We start from the raw sequence: 16,050 nt of genomic DNA on the forward strand, positions 1-16,050 counted from the left end.
GTGAAAGCTATTTTGCTATGCTTGCATGTTAGATAAGAACTGAGCAATCACAGTATGACATGCCTTTGATTTGAAAGTGCTGACTAAGGTCTCTTATTTAAACTCCAACATTCTGCAACCTGTGCGTATGTGGGAATATATGTATAGTTTCAATCAACTAATGGTTTGGGGGATTTTAGGAAGAGATCAGATGTGAATGTAGATGAAAAAGATATTTTATACTGGAGTAGATATACATGAGAAAACAGGTAATAAATATATGATAGTCTGTCTATTTATAAATGAAAATAAAGTGGACCTATCATCATGTTCTTACATTATATAAAAGGGTGGCTAATCTGGTGTCCAGGCAGCGCCAAAAAAATTAGGAAGAAGGGACAGCGCAGTACCGATAAAACCAATATTGCAGAGGGATCAAGGTTTTTCCATCTGTAAAGATAAATGTCTTTTTTTTTGACAGTTCCACTAGATTGATTTTTTTTTTTTTTCTATTATTAGTCAGGTTTTCTTTTCTGGCAAAAAGGAAAGGGTAATAAATAATAAAGTGTACCACTGTTATTAAATAATAAGTTTATTTTCTATTGGAGGGCCTTAGTAACAACAGGGGTTAGGGAATATATATTCAACATGCTGGTTAACAATGTAGGTGCTCAGGTAATTCCGATCGAAGCCGATTTCTCAGAATTTGAGGCAATCCAATTGAAAGAGTTTCCAATCTGAATAAAGTTGTAGGGCTCAGCTAATTCAATCAATGGGCAATGACAGACATGGTATGTTTCCTGTATGGATTTATAATATATAATAGTTGTGGTTCTCTGCTGCTCAGTATATCTGACCACTGGATGACAGCTTTGTTTTCAAACTTTTCCTAAAAAATTGATATTAAGGAGGTCCTTAACTGCATAATGGGCGAGAGATGCCCCTTCTGCAATAAAATAATCTTATCTACCTGATTGCAAATGTGTAATTACCCTGCACATCTCCCATCATCTCCATCTTTCTTCTCTTCCCTCTATCTTGATTGGCCGGGCTGAGATAACGTAACTTCCACGTAGGTGCACAAATGTTCATTCAGGCCCAGGGGAAGCCAGAAGTCCCAGCTCAGCAATATTTGACAGATGAAGAAAGCGATCAGGCAGGTAAGTACGTTTTATTGCCGAAGGAACATTGCCTGGACTTTCTTTCTCGTTATTGTGTACTCTGTCTTACAAGGAAAGGAAAATGGTAGTTGGTGGAGCTGGTGACCACCAATATAATTAGCAAACAAAGTAAATATAGTAATTTGCAGTTTTTATTGTTATGTATGTAATATGTAAATGCTCAGACTCCTTGCACACAGGCTTTGCTTAGAAACATGATATACATTTATAGTAATACCAGCTGTTGATTCACACTTGTCTTCCAGTAAAGGAGATTTTAAACAGATTTTTCACTTCTTGATTTTCACAGCTAGATTCAATTTATCTGATCTGTAAGGTGTCAAAATCTAATAAGATTTTTGTCCATGTCTAAAATACCTTTTGTGTCACTATATCCAATTTTTCCCACCTTTTGAGTTGAGTTCAGGGTCTGGAAGAAATGCTTTGCAGATCAATTATCATTAGAGCAAAGATGGATATGAGCTGCTGTTAGTGTTGTCGGACATCCATTGCTATGGTAATCCAGCCTCTCAAAGCTCATAGATAGCGACCTAGATAATAGAATCACTCATATCAGAAAATCAAAATTAAAATCCTTTTATCAGGTTTATCAAAGATTGGTTTAAATCTCCACGTTCTTTCTCTGAAGAAAAAATAAATGAAAACTAAGAAGTAGGTTGTATTAAATTAAAGGATTATTGAAGCAGAACCCCAGTCAAAAATAAGAGGCCAATAAATGATAGCTTTTCATAGGTAAATATCCTAGATCTGATAAAATCTTAAAAAGGATGGAATTGAAAAAGTGGTGTTTGCAGCATTTTTTATTATAGAAATGTGTCCCTGCCCCTACTTTTTTTAGCACTAAATCTTCCTAGTCTATTAGCCAGTATCATTAAATCAATTTCTTGTGATCCTGGACTCTTGTGGATTATTGTTCCTTTCAAAATCCCTGTCTCCCTGCTAATTACCTCAATGTGAAGCAGCATGTCACAATGTGCCATAGTGTGTCAAAAAGTGCTGTGAAAAGTTTGCCATGTCTTATACTGTATCTGTTTCAACACACAACACATTGCATATTGGTGTGAACTGAATTTAAAGGACATAAGAAAGATTCATTTTTTTATCGGCAACAGTGCCTAACACAGCCCAATGCTGTTTGTGTGCCCTCGAAGACCTGTAAAAACACATCAATTATGAAACCAAGCAATACTCCAATAAAGTCCAAGCGCCACTTAATGCCAAGTGCCATACTTTATTCCTAAAGAAGAGAAGTATTATGCACCCCAGAAACCACTGCAGCCCCAGGGCTCTCCACGTCCTATGTAGACTTGGGTAATCACCTAGATACCAATCCCTGGTTAAGTTCGCCTGCAACCTCCATCCACACAACTATAGCCTTGTTGAATATGTTTTAAAGTTAACCATTTTATCACTTGCCTAATGAAACAAATCAACAGTGGCTTGTAAAAGCAATTGACATTACTAGCTTTAAGGGAGGTTTAACATTCAAAAGTGATGCAGGGCTACCTAACCACCAGATCCTCTTCAGTCCAGTACACAATAATAATACAGTCTGGCACTTCAGATAACTGAACCAAAGAATATATAAGCTACTGAGAAGGTTTTAGTAAGTTTTGCACAAAAGTATTTGTTTCTTAAAAAGGGAGTTGTTAGTTTTTGTGAAACTGTAAGGCAACCACAGTATGCGGCAGATTTAAATTGCAACACTAATATATATACTGCACATTGTATAATTGTGACACACAATGCACATAAAGACATGGAAAGGGATGAATTATTGCTAAAATAACTTCAATAGAGCAAACCTTTCCAGCTCATAAAGAGCAATGAAAATAAAATGTACGGAGATTATTGACATAGGACTTAAAACTGCAAAAATTTGAAATATTACCAACACCTTAATGAAAAATCCATTTCTTAGGTGTGAAAAATATACACCGCCATCAAAAAGGAATTTGTTAAATCAATAGTGTAATTCAAAAAAACGCACATTACATATTGTATATGTCACTGTGAAGTCCTTGCCTGCATATATGAGAGCTGATTTTCAGGAAGATATTAAAGATACAAATTATTGCAGATCTATAATAAATAATACATTATTAAATGTATTCTCAATGCAATTAGTGTATGTGCCTGAATAGACCTGGAATCGTGCAATGGCTGAAAAGGCTCACCTAGCTGGAGTTAAACAAAAGGTATGTGACTGGACTCCATACAAGCAATCAGTCATTGGCAGTGCCTGAACCTGAGGGTCATTAAATAAATGGGCTACAGTGCTGACACTGACAGGCTTGGAAGATCAGGACCCCATGAACTAATAATAGAATGTAGCACTGGCCACAGCTGGCCCAATATGTAACTGAGGTGCTGACTAGCTGCAGGTGTCATGCCAGATGGTGCCTTTGATAGAGTGTAAGGATTTATGTCTGGAATGCACATCTATCTGTTCCCAGATTGCATGGACCAACTCACTTTTTTTTTTAAAAGAAAGAGACTTAAGGGTTCTGAATTGCTATCGTGGGTTTGTGGCAAATACTTGCAATTTGCAATTAACAAACGTTGCAACCTACATTTGATTTTGTATTGCTAGGGCTTATGTTATATTTGGGGTGTGCAGCATTCATTTGGCTAAACAATAGTTGGGACTCCTGTTTGTATATAGCAAGCTGACACATTGCTGTGCTGTTACTAATGTGTACCAAAGCACCACATGTTTATTTCCCTATCATCATATTATAAAAAGGAGCTTGGTGTTTCAATTATCTTCAGAAAAAAACTAAATGTCAGACAGCCCTGAAATGAGATGCATTTTTTCAAACTTATAAGGCAGTATACTGCAGTCCAATAAAAAGCAGCTTTAAAACTAGTATGCAAATTATGATAATAAACTACTCTGCCACTGGTAGGTTTTTACCAAGCTTTACTTATTTTAGTTGTAATTTTTTAACCAATCTGGTCCCAGCTGCCTAAAAACAGAGGGCACTATAAATTAGCAGCTGATGGACTGAGGCTGCTACAGGTAAACGATTTCTTACAAGTAAAACACAAAAAACTTTTTCAAAATAATACTTTTTCCTCTTTAAGCACTTATGGTGCAGTGTTAGCCCAAATCCGCCCAGGTTAAAGTGGGACTATAATTCCCACTAAATATAATAAAATTAAAAAAATGTAATATCTGGATAAGGAAGGGATTCTTCACTGTAAGTTCTATGAAAATGTGGAATAGGCTCCTTCAGGAAGTAGGTTCAGAAAGTAATAGAGATTGCATTAAGAAAAAGCTAGATTCTGTTCTAGAAGCACAGAATATAACTGAGAGTTAAAGCTTTAAAGTAAAGACAACAGAGATCCAGGGAATATGTGATTGCCTCGCGGGACCAAGAAGGAACTTTTTTCCCTTGATGGAGCCAATTAACACCAGGCTTTATATGTGTTTTTTTACCTTCCTCTGGATCAACTATTTCTATAGGCTTTTTATCTGGAATATGTTTATTTCCCTAGTGGTTGAACTTGATGGACCTTTTTTCAACCTAACTAACTATGTCATTCCCCAAACAATTAGAGGACCAGGCAAGTTCATTATTGCAATTGGGACCTTTCTGCAATAAATCACATTTACCTGCCTAATCGTGTCCTTCTTATTCTAAAATGCTGATCTGCACATACGTGATCCTGGTCTAGCCAATCAGGATGACCAAATAGCAGAACAAGGAAACAGAGTAGAAAGAACATGGCAGTGTCCATGATGGAATGCAGACAGGTGAGTGCAATTAGGCAGGTAAAGTTATTTTATTGCAGAAGGGACATAATCTGTTCGTTCTGCAATAAAGGACCTGCTTGATAACATTTTTTGGAAAATCGTTTTAGTTCTGCTTTCCTCTCTTTTTGCCCTAAGCATTAATTTTTCTGCTGGAAAATAAATTCACAAGACTGAATTGTGTTGAAAATGCTGTTAAATAATTGAGGTATCAAATAAGTAGTGCATTAAAAAAAAAAAAATATATAAATACATTTTCTGCAAGACAATAACTATCACAGAACAGAATTGTTAGCTACATGTTCAGCCTTCATGCTCTATGTATGCTACTATTAAACCATTTTCTCTATTTTGACACAGCATGTAATGCATCACTATTTGGCCCCCCAACAATTTCAGGGTCCAGAAAATTTCCATGAATGGCAGTAAGTAAGTACATTTACATGCAATTTTTAACTAAGGGGAAGAGCTTGTTTTAGATTAAAGTGGGCAATCGTCCAGGGCCATCACCTTTTTTCCAGCAAAGTTGAGTTGACAAAATGAGAGAGCTGCAGTTACCGTATTTTTCGGCGTATAAGACGCACTTTTTCTCCCCCAATACTGGGGGGGAAAAGTGGGTGCGTCCTATACGGCGAATGCAGGTTTAAAAAATAATTAAAACCGGTAACATACTTACCCGATACCGCGATCCCGCGATCCTGCGTGCTTCTCGTCTTCTCTCCTCTCCTCCTGGGAGCGTCTTATACGCCGAAAAATACGGTAGTTAGAATGCTATATACTTGAGGCCACCACTTCTTTTATCTTGAGGTTCCATTGACTAAACCTGGCCCTGGTAAAGGTAAGGGGGTCATTCTGTTAAGCAACTTTGTCAGTAACAGTGGTTCAATCTGGTTTACATAAGCAATGTATTCAATGTCATAGTACATTTTACATGTATAGAAAAAAAAAGAGAACTTGGACTTTAAACAGCTATGTTACGCTGTAGTATGCTTGATTTTCAACAAGCTGGGATCAGATTAATATTACCCTCAAAACATAGAGATCTTCAAAAAGGGATATAGTGATTTGCATGTAAAATATGTTTGTTTGGCTTCTGATTCTGCCCTGGTTTCTTTGCTATCAGCCTATACTCAAGAAGCATTCCAGGTTTGCAAAGCGCATATAGATTTTGCTACAAATCCATTTCTGCATACATCTTGTGAACAAACCAAAACCTCTTAAAGCATGAGAAAACATTACTGAAAGAGACAGAAATCTAAGTGCTGAAAAACATAAGCTGCAAAAAATTCAATTGAAAAACAAATTAAGCGTGTCCCAAAACAATGTCACAAATATATGATTGGAGCTAGAGTTATTGACCGCTCTGGTATGCAGTCACTTCTGATGCGTAAGACACTAATCCCATTGGAACAAAAGAATTTAAACCAATTATATAACTGGTATTCCTTTGTGGTATGACTAATATTACAAGATGTTGCTCTGCTGTAATCCTTAAAGAGGTAAAGTCAGTAGAAACAAAATTAGGGAAGAATAAAATCCGATAAGGATCATAAAAGTGGACATTTTAGGAGGAACTTGTTTTTCAGAGGCAGTAAATGAATTCCCTTTAGGTCAGCTACATGCATTGCAATATTAGCAAATGTAAAAACTTTACCTGCTTTTGTGCTGTAGATAGACTTGGCTAGCACAACAAACAGCCCGCAGGCCACAACCTTGTGCATCAAACAATTCATCTTGGTTTCCAAATTCTCCTTTTATTTGCTGTACTTTGTTGTAGACTACAAGAGGCTAATGAGTAGAAGGTGCAGGTCTGATCTGACAAAAGAAAAGAGGAGATGGAGGTTAGCAGAAGGGAAAAGTAATGGCCAATGTGAGTGTGTGTGTGTTAATGAGAGTGTTTATAGGAATATGGGCATATATTTTTGTGTATAGTACATGTGGGTGTCAAAAGTTGTGTTTGGGTGAGTGAGTACTGCTGCAATAGTTTAAAGCGGGTATTTCTGTGCTATGAATAGGGTTGGTAGAATGAATCATGGGTGGTGTTTTTCATTTTATTTCTGACCAATGTATAATATATATTGCTTATCCTTGACCTCTGAATTTTCTTTTTTTTTTTGCTGGGTTGTTACTTTTTTTTTTCCTGACCCCATGTGCTCTGAACATTACACACTCCTGACCCCTGAACCTTGTTTATTACATACTCCATACCCCTGCCCTATTCACATTGTGATGTACATTAGTTTTACTTTTGGATACAGCACCCTGTAGATGCACTGGGCTGTGTTATTTTCACATGCACTTTAGTTTTTGTTGGCATGTGTATGCAGCATATACACTAAATAGGCTTTCATTTACTTTGACTATTCCATCCCTATTGTAAATCATTGAACCTTGGCTACACCCATTTAATCCACAGTTCAAACTTTACTATAGATATTTTGCCCCTTTGAGAAATAATAAATATGCCTTTTTAGGGTGTACCTATTTATACACTGTATTATATAAGTACAGTATGAGTTAGCTATGGCATTCTAACTGACAGAAAGCATGAAACATCTATTTTGTATTTCTTTGTTAATCTCAGTTTTGGCTATTAGCAAGAAGACAGCTTGAATATGATAAAATGTCTTTACTTTAACCTTTGTGAACCCTTCATGAGTTAGGCTTTCCTTCAGCATCAAATAGAAAAATATGTATTTCTTTTCAGTTTGGTAATTCTGTGAATGGCACCAGCTGACACTTGCATATCAGCACCACCAAGTGCAGTAATTCTTTTTGTCCAGGCAAGTGTGATAACACTGAATAGGTTGCATTAGATAATATTGAAATTAGCATTCAGACAGCTAGCATTAAGGACCAAGAAGAGCAGAACTCAGGAGGAATCTTTTTAAAGAATTCTTATGCTTTGGTGTTCTGATCCTCTGCCTTTTATTCCTGCTGAATGACTGACCCAAAATGAGTATGCAGGTGTTCACCATGTTGTTGCAGTTATCTACACAGTTGTTTCAGGTGTGTGGTTTTAACCACTGAAACCAAAAGATCACCTTTAGCCCTGGACAATTATCCCTTGTTTACATAATCTTTTCTTTTAAAAATGATGTGACCAAGATTTAAAACCACCAGCCACCCTAAGGATGTAGGAAAAACCATGTGGCTCAATAACACATTTTATTCATTTTTTACAAAATAATTTAATTCAGTTCTGCTTTCACACAAAATCTAATCATAGGCTGCAATATGAAATATGTTTAGGCACAAAAATAAATAAATGAAAAACTTGTTATTCTTGGAGAGCAGCGAGTATAATTAGTTAGAGAACTGCTAATCTCATTCAAAAATGTATTGCAAGTGCTAAAGTCGGGCAATGTATTAAATTTGCTCTCAAGGTAAGTTTTATTTAATGCCTTGGAGCCATTATGCTTTTCATGGTGCAGACATGTTGTGCTGCCTCCAGCAGATATATGGGCTATGCACTTCTATGTGTTTATTTCCTATGCCTTTACATTCACCTATTGCACCCATTTTAGGCGAATCCTTAACTCTAGTAATCAAATTTCCACTTCATGAATTTCTGTTTTCCAGACCTCCAAACTTGTGAAGACAAAGAGGGATACTTTTCAGCAAAATTAAACACACACCGATATTTTTATCTATTGGCCGATTTGGTTATCTTCTGAGATGAATCTATATATTAATTTGTTGCAAAGAAACCAATAGGAATGCACTAGGAGATTACCTACAGGAAGGGCCACACACATGCTATATTTTTGTTGCTGGATACAATCTTTCGTTTTTGTATCTAGTGTGAATCTATCCTCATTCCTCTACCCTTATTTTAACTTTAACAACAAAATGTGCCTAAAAATGAAGCTTTTTTCTGATAGCACAGGCATATTCTAAGAAGACAATACCAGAATGCATCAGGTACAGATTGTGAAAGAATGGTATAGGGAGCATAAACCATCATTTTTCCACCAGCCCTAATCACATTGAGAATCTTTTGGATATGATGAATAGGACTTTACAATGCAGTCGGCCTCTCCCATCAATAATACAAGATTTGGCAAAAAATGAGTGTGACTCTGACTGAAAAAAATGTTATGATATTGCACAAGCTTATCAAAACAAAATGAATGCCTGCCATAATCAAAGCTGAAGGTGGCCCAATAAAATATTTGAGTGAGTACAGGCAGTGTACTGCTTTTCGTGTAAAATTTGAGGTGAATTCATTCACAGTACATGCATCTAGACAGGTCAGTGGTTGGTTTATTAAAGCTCATTACTTCTAGTTCAGAATATACCAATTTTAGCGTCCATAGAAAGGCAACCTTTTTCAACATTTACACTGATTTTAACTGTCTGACATACAGACAAGAACTGTAGAAACGCTATAACAATTTATAAAATATTACCAGAAAAATATTTAATTGAGCTCTGAGTTTGAAAAGCCGTGTTACAATGGTGAATAAAAAAAAGTAAATCTGTTACAGTTTCCCTTTAACTGTTGGAAGTTGTTTTCACTATGCAGCCAATTTAGTAAGCTAACACCAGTAGTTATTTTTGTAAAGGGTGAGATACGTGAAGACTGCTTGTTGTGAGAAGTCATTCCAGTTTAGGAGGTGTGAAGCCTAAAAAAAGCAGAAGTCAATTACAAGACGAGAACAGTAACTTGGATTGTGTAGTGACTAATACACTTTTTCTCAGTGATACACTATTCCTCGGTGAGTTTTCTGTAGAGACTACTATGAGTTCTTATGAAAATGGTTACATAATCCACATCTCTGCAGTTTAAAGTACTCATACAACCTAATTGAGTAATAAAATAGTGATTGAAACTAACCAGTGTTATTAAGTTCTAGGTGTCTTTAATCAACCACTGCTGCAAGTCCTGGATTGATAGTGGATTAGAACCACTGACTGTCAGCGATAGCTGGCATCCAACCAACAGCCCAAAAGCTGAAACAATGAGCTCCTAAGCTGCGTATCCTTTTGCAAAGCATGTAGGACCACTTGTAGCAGTTCACTCCAACCATAATGCTTATGAATGGTCTCTAAATTTGAATTGATATGTTGTCATGACATTTTTTCTAAGTATGCAGGTGAAGGCAAAGCAATTGCAGCAGCAGAAAACTGTTACAGTGATCTAGCGCTAGGTGACAGATCACTGTTAGAATTGATCTGTTCCTGCACAGCTCCATAGGAAGTATGAATAGGACTATACTCCGGTCCCCATGGAGAAAAAAAGAAATGGAAACGTTGTGGAAATATTAAACACTGCTAAAGACATCTGTCTCTGTGTATGTAAGTAAGTCTGTATGTAAGTCTCTGTGGGCAGTATGTGCAGGAGAGAAGTACAGAGGGTATGGCAGCTGGCAGGATGTGCAGGAGATGAGTGTGGAGTCTTTGAACACTTTCTTCTTATGTATATAGCTAATTTAAACAAAAAGTTTAAATTTGGCTTTTTTATTCATATAAAAAACTCATAATACCTTTTTCGAAAAATAAAATGAATAACATAAAATGACATAAAAAAAGTATTTTTTCAAAGGTTTTAGAATTATTTAAATTTAACCTCAGGGGTGAAACAACAAACAGAATCCACAATGTCATTAATTACTTTACAGAAATGAAACCAAAAAGGAGAAGCCATTTACTGTATAAAGAACTAAGTATACCTCATTAGTTAATAGCTTGCAGAACTACCTTTAGCAGAAATGTCTTGAAATAATTGTTTTCTATATGACTTATTGTCTCTCTCATAAATAAAGAGGAATTTTGCCAACATTTCTTCAGGTTTGCAGCCATGCATTTTATGCACAGCTCTCTTAGGGTCCCAACAAGTGCACTTGGTTAGCAGCACCTATCTGCTCCTTACCTTTTTATTTCCTATGGAAGTGTTGGGGGTTTACACACTGTTACTGCATGTTGACTTAATTGTTAAATAAATGCAGACCCTGATGCCACCTGCTAGGTGAAGCTGCACGGGATTGCTTGATCCCATGGCAAGTCTGAACCAGCCCCTAATGAGCAGACAGTTTATGAATGGAATGGAATGGATTATAGGCATTACAAAACTTTCCTTTCATTATTTTGGAGAAAATGAAAAGGTGTTTACCAAAAAAAAAAGTGTGCAGCTGAACTGTAGTGCTCAGTAATGACCAGACATTTTAGAAGATTCAAGCTGTTACAGCACACCCCACATACAGTTCTCCCCAAACCTTTAAATGTGCAATAGATATGCAACTTGCAGAAGTAACAATTCAAAATGTGGCCTTTGGTAGTGGAGTAAAGTGGATACAAAGCTATGACTGTACAGTTGATTGCAACATATTGGTTTCTAGATTTCTATAATGTATCAACTAGAAAGTTTTAGATTAATGCCTGTATGCAGGGAGCAGAAACATACAAGAAGTATTGCTATGAGCAACAGTGTTGTAGATCTAGGCATATTTGAGGGATGTGGTATAAAAGCACAGCGGTGTAGCATGGTATGTAGGTGATATAAAGCCACTCACAGTGCTAGAATATTACCTGATGCCCTGATTACCTAGCTGATAAGTAGATTCTGCACCAGGACAGTCTTAAAATAATGAAGGTCTTAGATTTGGTTAATATTATATTCTTTAATAAACAAGATTTATATAGCGCCAACATATTACGCAGCACTGTACTTTAAAGGAAGGGTTGCAAATGACAGATGAATACAGACAGTCACACAGGAGAAGAGGACCTGTCCCCGAAGAGCTTACAACCCTGGAAATGGGGGAAGCAACACACAATAGGAGGGGAGATATGTAGTGGTGGGAAGTAGTGAGGTTTTCAAAAGACAGAAGAAGGTGGGTAGGCAAGTTTGAAAAAATGGTTATTACAAGGAAGGAGATAAAATTGCTTATGAGCAATGCATAGTTAATAGCTCAGTAAGATATATATAAGTTTAAAAAGAAAAGGAACTGCAAAAATCCAGATTCTCTTTAAGACAATGACAAAAATCTACATTTTTTTACGGTAACTACAAGTACTTCGAACACAAATTTTTAGACTTGGATTGAATCCGGTCCGATCGGCCATGCAATTTGGCTGGATTCGAAATGACCACGTTGAAATTCATAATTTTCTTTTTGAGCAGTATTGTCAATGACAGCACTTGTCCAACAGTCTAAAGTACTTAATAATGACAAGTATAGTAGGGCTAAGCAAATCTACTGAAAGCTATCATCGTCCAGTGGCCAGAATGGCTGAGCCAGGGACAGAGACAGGTACACTAATGTCAGATGAAAATTTGGATTGTTTAAATTCTGGTTAGAGGTCAGAATAGCTCTGAGTTGGAATCATTTCTGATAATAAACTATCTGACCACCACTTCCTGGGACCAGGCAATGATACTGCTAAGTACCACCTCAGTACAAACACTTTACACTCTGACAGAACTACTAAAAAAACAGACAACCCTGTTAATCAGACATGGGCTTAAAGCCTTGGTTTAAAACTACAAATGATGTCAGGTGTTTTTGCTGAGTAATGACCATTATATGGAAAAGGCTAAATCCCAATCATATATTATCATATTCAGATCCCCAACATTTGTCTCTCACCCCACTGGAGCAAACCTTGGTCCCAGTATATAATGAAAAATCATTACAGTTCCTTTTTCACTTTATTCTAGGTGTCGGTCTGGTGATACACAGGTCCTCCTCACTAGGACCACCATCAGAAATTTCTGGGCACCATACTAGGTAACCTTTCTGGAGCCGCTTCCCCGTGTCTAATAATCCTAGCATTACAAAAGTCAAACTATTTTGATTAGGGGCCACTAAGGAAGTAACCCTCGTGTCCCCCCTCTGATGGCAGGCTTGTTCCTCACCCTTTTCTGCCTCTGAAGGAGAACAGATCCTAAACACTGCAATGGTGGTGCCATGTAATAACACAGCACCATTCTCCACGGAAGTTTACTGACTCTAGGACAGGGGGTAGGGCCATTATCATCATTATCATGATCACAGGATGTTTGGTAACACTGAGGTTCATTTAACCTGGATTGGTAAATGGTTGAGCCTGTGGTGAACAGTACCAGAAAGTAGGCCATTATACCATCTGGAGCTGCTAGGAGATTTATTTGTTTTTTGCCCTAGCTTTACCTGGTTCTTTACATCCCTGTTTCAGTTTATCCAATATACATCCTTATGATGACTATATTTAAGCTAAGTTGCATTTTTGTTAGGTCCCACTCTTCTGAAATGCAGAAATTAGACCTGTTCCTAAATGTTACAGGCAAGTAACACCAAAATGCGTGAAAGGGGAAGGTAGACTAACAGGGGGTCAAGGTGTGGCAATGGCTTGCCTAGAGTTCCAAGTCTGTTTCTACAGTGAATAATACCTGCTGTTCACTGGCCACAACCAACCACCAGAGGAGGGTGCTTTGAGAGTTGATAAAAATGTGCTACACTATGGTTGTAGCTGTTATAGATACACAGTGCAGAATAAAAGTTTACAATAGCTTTTACTATACCACTAAGGACTGCAAAATTGTAATTTGCAAGAGAACTGTACAGGGATGGCAATGAACAGCTAAAAAGTTAGTTATGACATAGATCACATGGGCACAAAAGCCTTATAGATCCAAACACTCCCCAAGACTCTTAACAGTTAGACAGAGTAAAAAGCGAATGAAAACATTAGTGCAGTTTCTCTTGCTTCTCAGATTCCTGGTTTTATTTTAATTCTGTGATAATTCACTTTTAATTGAATGCCAGATTGAAACACAAACATCAAATAACTCTCAGAAACTCTACCTGTAAGATCTTTGCAGCTCCACCTATTCATCCACTCATAGGGGTTCAGTGTCATATATTTATAATGTATTGTGTATAGTGCCACAACAGCAGGAACAAGAATTTATAAAGTATAAAGACACAGCAAGAAGGTCTGGTAACCGGATTTTACCAGTGTAGTCCCTAAGAGATACAAGCCCCACAGGGCCAACCTAAACATTAGTTTTCCATAGAGTTAACCTTTGAGGTCAAAAGTGAGGATGTACTATTTGCAGGTTTGAAAGAATGAGTGCCAGCAGTGACATAAGAGTATTCTCTCTTGTGTCCCAGCTGTTTGTTAGATCTTGGTAACCAAGGTGCTGAAAAATCGCATCTTACATGAAAAGCATTGTGCAAGCTTATTGACTCCTTCTTCCTTCCATAGAAACCTGTCATCTCAGGAGTTTTTCCAAACCCTTTAGAGGAATCAGCACTCACGCCATCAACTGCAAAAGAGCACAAGTCATTCTGACTTGAGATTTCAGTAAAGGAAATTAAGCATAAACAGAATATGAATGTGCATTATTGATCTCTTCCCACTCATTGGGGCAAATTTGGTAAAGCTTTCTAAGGCTGGAGATGATATACTTTCATCACTGAAGCTGGGTGATCCAGCAAACCTGGAAAGGATTTGCTCAAAGTCATTTGCTATTCGTTAGCAAATGTTTTGAATCCTGGACCAGATCCATTCCATTTTTTCTGGATCACCTATCTTCACTGATTAAAGTGTATGCTTTCATCCTTGGAGAGCTTTAATAAATCAGACCCATTGACTCTAATGTCATTTTTCGTGTCCACCTTGTCTTTAGATCACTATTCCTTTTTCAATAGTTTGCTAGTGCAAAGAGTTTTCTCCAAACTTACTGTCCCAGTAACACATTTTTCCATCAAACAGAAAGTAAAGGAATCTCTCCAACAGCAACACAGGCAGAAGTAAATCCACCATTGTACTTTAATATTTTAGGGTAATCACTTCAGGCTCAACATTAACAACCCCTTAGGTTACCAGACCAGTATAACAGTACTGTGATGAGTCTGTTTGACTTTAAATATCATTTTAAACCTATACAAACAAATTCAGAGCTCTCTTTTGGGTTTTCAACTGACTGACTTCAACTGACTGATCACTGAGTTTTGATCATTTTGCATAATGATCAGGGGTTTAGGAACCTATGAACAAGGCTTCTGCCCTGAAATTTTAACTGTCCTAAAGCAGTTTTATCTGTGTCACAGTGGCTCAGTGACTAGCCCTCTGGCCTTTGCAGTGCTGGGTCCCAGGTTTGAATCTTGGCCTGGACACTATCTGCAAGGTGTTTGCAGGTTCTCCTTGTGTTTGCGTGGGTTTCCTCCCACATTGCAAAACATGCAGTTAGGTTAATTGGCTTCCCCCCAAAATTGACCTTAGACTGTATTAAAGACATATGACTGAGGTAGGGACATTAGATTGTGAGCTCCTTTGAGGGACAGCTAATGGAATGACTATGGACTTTTTAGAGCGCTGTGTAATATATCAGCTCTATAAAAATACTGTATAATAATAATAATCTCAGAAATCAGATGTACATGATCGCATGCATGCTCAACAGTAAACAAGTAGTAAAAAATAATAAGTCAGAAATGAAAGTATCCTGACTGTTAATATTATTATATGTGGGAGTCAAGTGGTAAGGTAAAAGAATGTAAGAGACTCAGCTTGTTATTGTTGTCTGGTTCCTTGTTGCAGTTATTCCCTTACTTCTTGTTTAAATAAAGGTTGTCTCCAGAACAAAAAGTAAAGGCCTAGTACACATAAGCAAATCTGTTGCCAATTTTATGCTCAACTGATTGTTTTGATCAATTTTTCCAACCAGCAATCAATGGGCCAGAAGTCTTAAATACTCTATATATGTATATGTTATTCCACTCTTCCAATGATTTTCATAATTAGAAAAAACAGAAACGTCAATATTATTTGACCAACTGTTCATACACATAACTTAACTTGTGTACCATTCATTAATATTTGCCAACATGTCCAATCGAGGACCAAAAATCAGTTGCTGATAAATTCACTTTCATCATATTTCAGGATGAGATGTGAAAATTGACCCATTTGTAGTAGGCTGAACCCCAGAGTAACATATAAAAGTAAAACCCAATGATATAATCTTTCTCTAGTCTATAAAAAACTTGTTTGGGTAAAGATTCATTTTACATGCTAAGATAACAAAATATGTTTTGCTAAAAGCATTGCTTATTTCTTTGATTTCTACTAGATTCGGTTTAAGTGATGCTAAGCTCATCATTTGTATGTATAAGGGGTTGATAAGTTGATAATTATTTTTTT

General features: G+C 36.9%; 1 long non-coding RNA gene across 1 annotated transcript in view; it reads right to left on the reverse strand.

Annotated features, from left to right (window-relative positions):
* Positions 1–1,273: 1,273 nt before the first annotated feature.
* The window catches only part of LOC140334520 (uncharacterized), a 40,223-nt gene continuing 25,446 nt past the window's right edge, over positions 1,274–16,050 (reverse strand). The window contains exons 3-4 of the long non-coding RNA XR_011921574.1: positions 6,572–6,732; positions 1,274–1,690 (exon numbers count right to left, since the gene is read on the reverse strand). This is a non-coding gene — a long non-coding RNA (uncharacterized lncRNA). The remainder of the gene's footprint in view (positions 1,691–6,571; positions 6,733–16,050) is intronic.

The sequence above is a fragment of the Pyxicephalus adspersus genome, chromosome 7, assembly GCF_032062135.1.
Source record: "Pyxicephalus adspersus chromosome 7, UCB_Pads_2.0, whole genome shotgun sequence".
Taxonomy (NCBI): domain Eukaryota; kingdom Metazoa; phylum Chordata; class Amphibia; order Anura; family Pyxicephalidae; genus Pyxicephalus; species Pyxicephalus adspersus.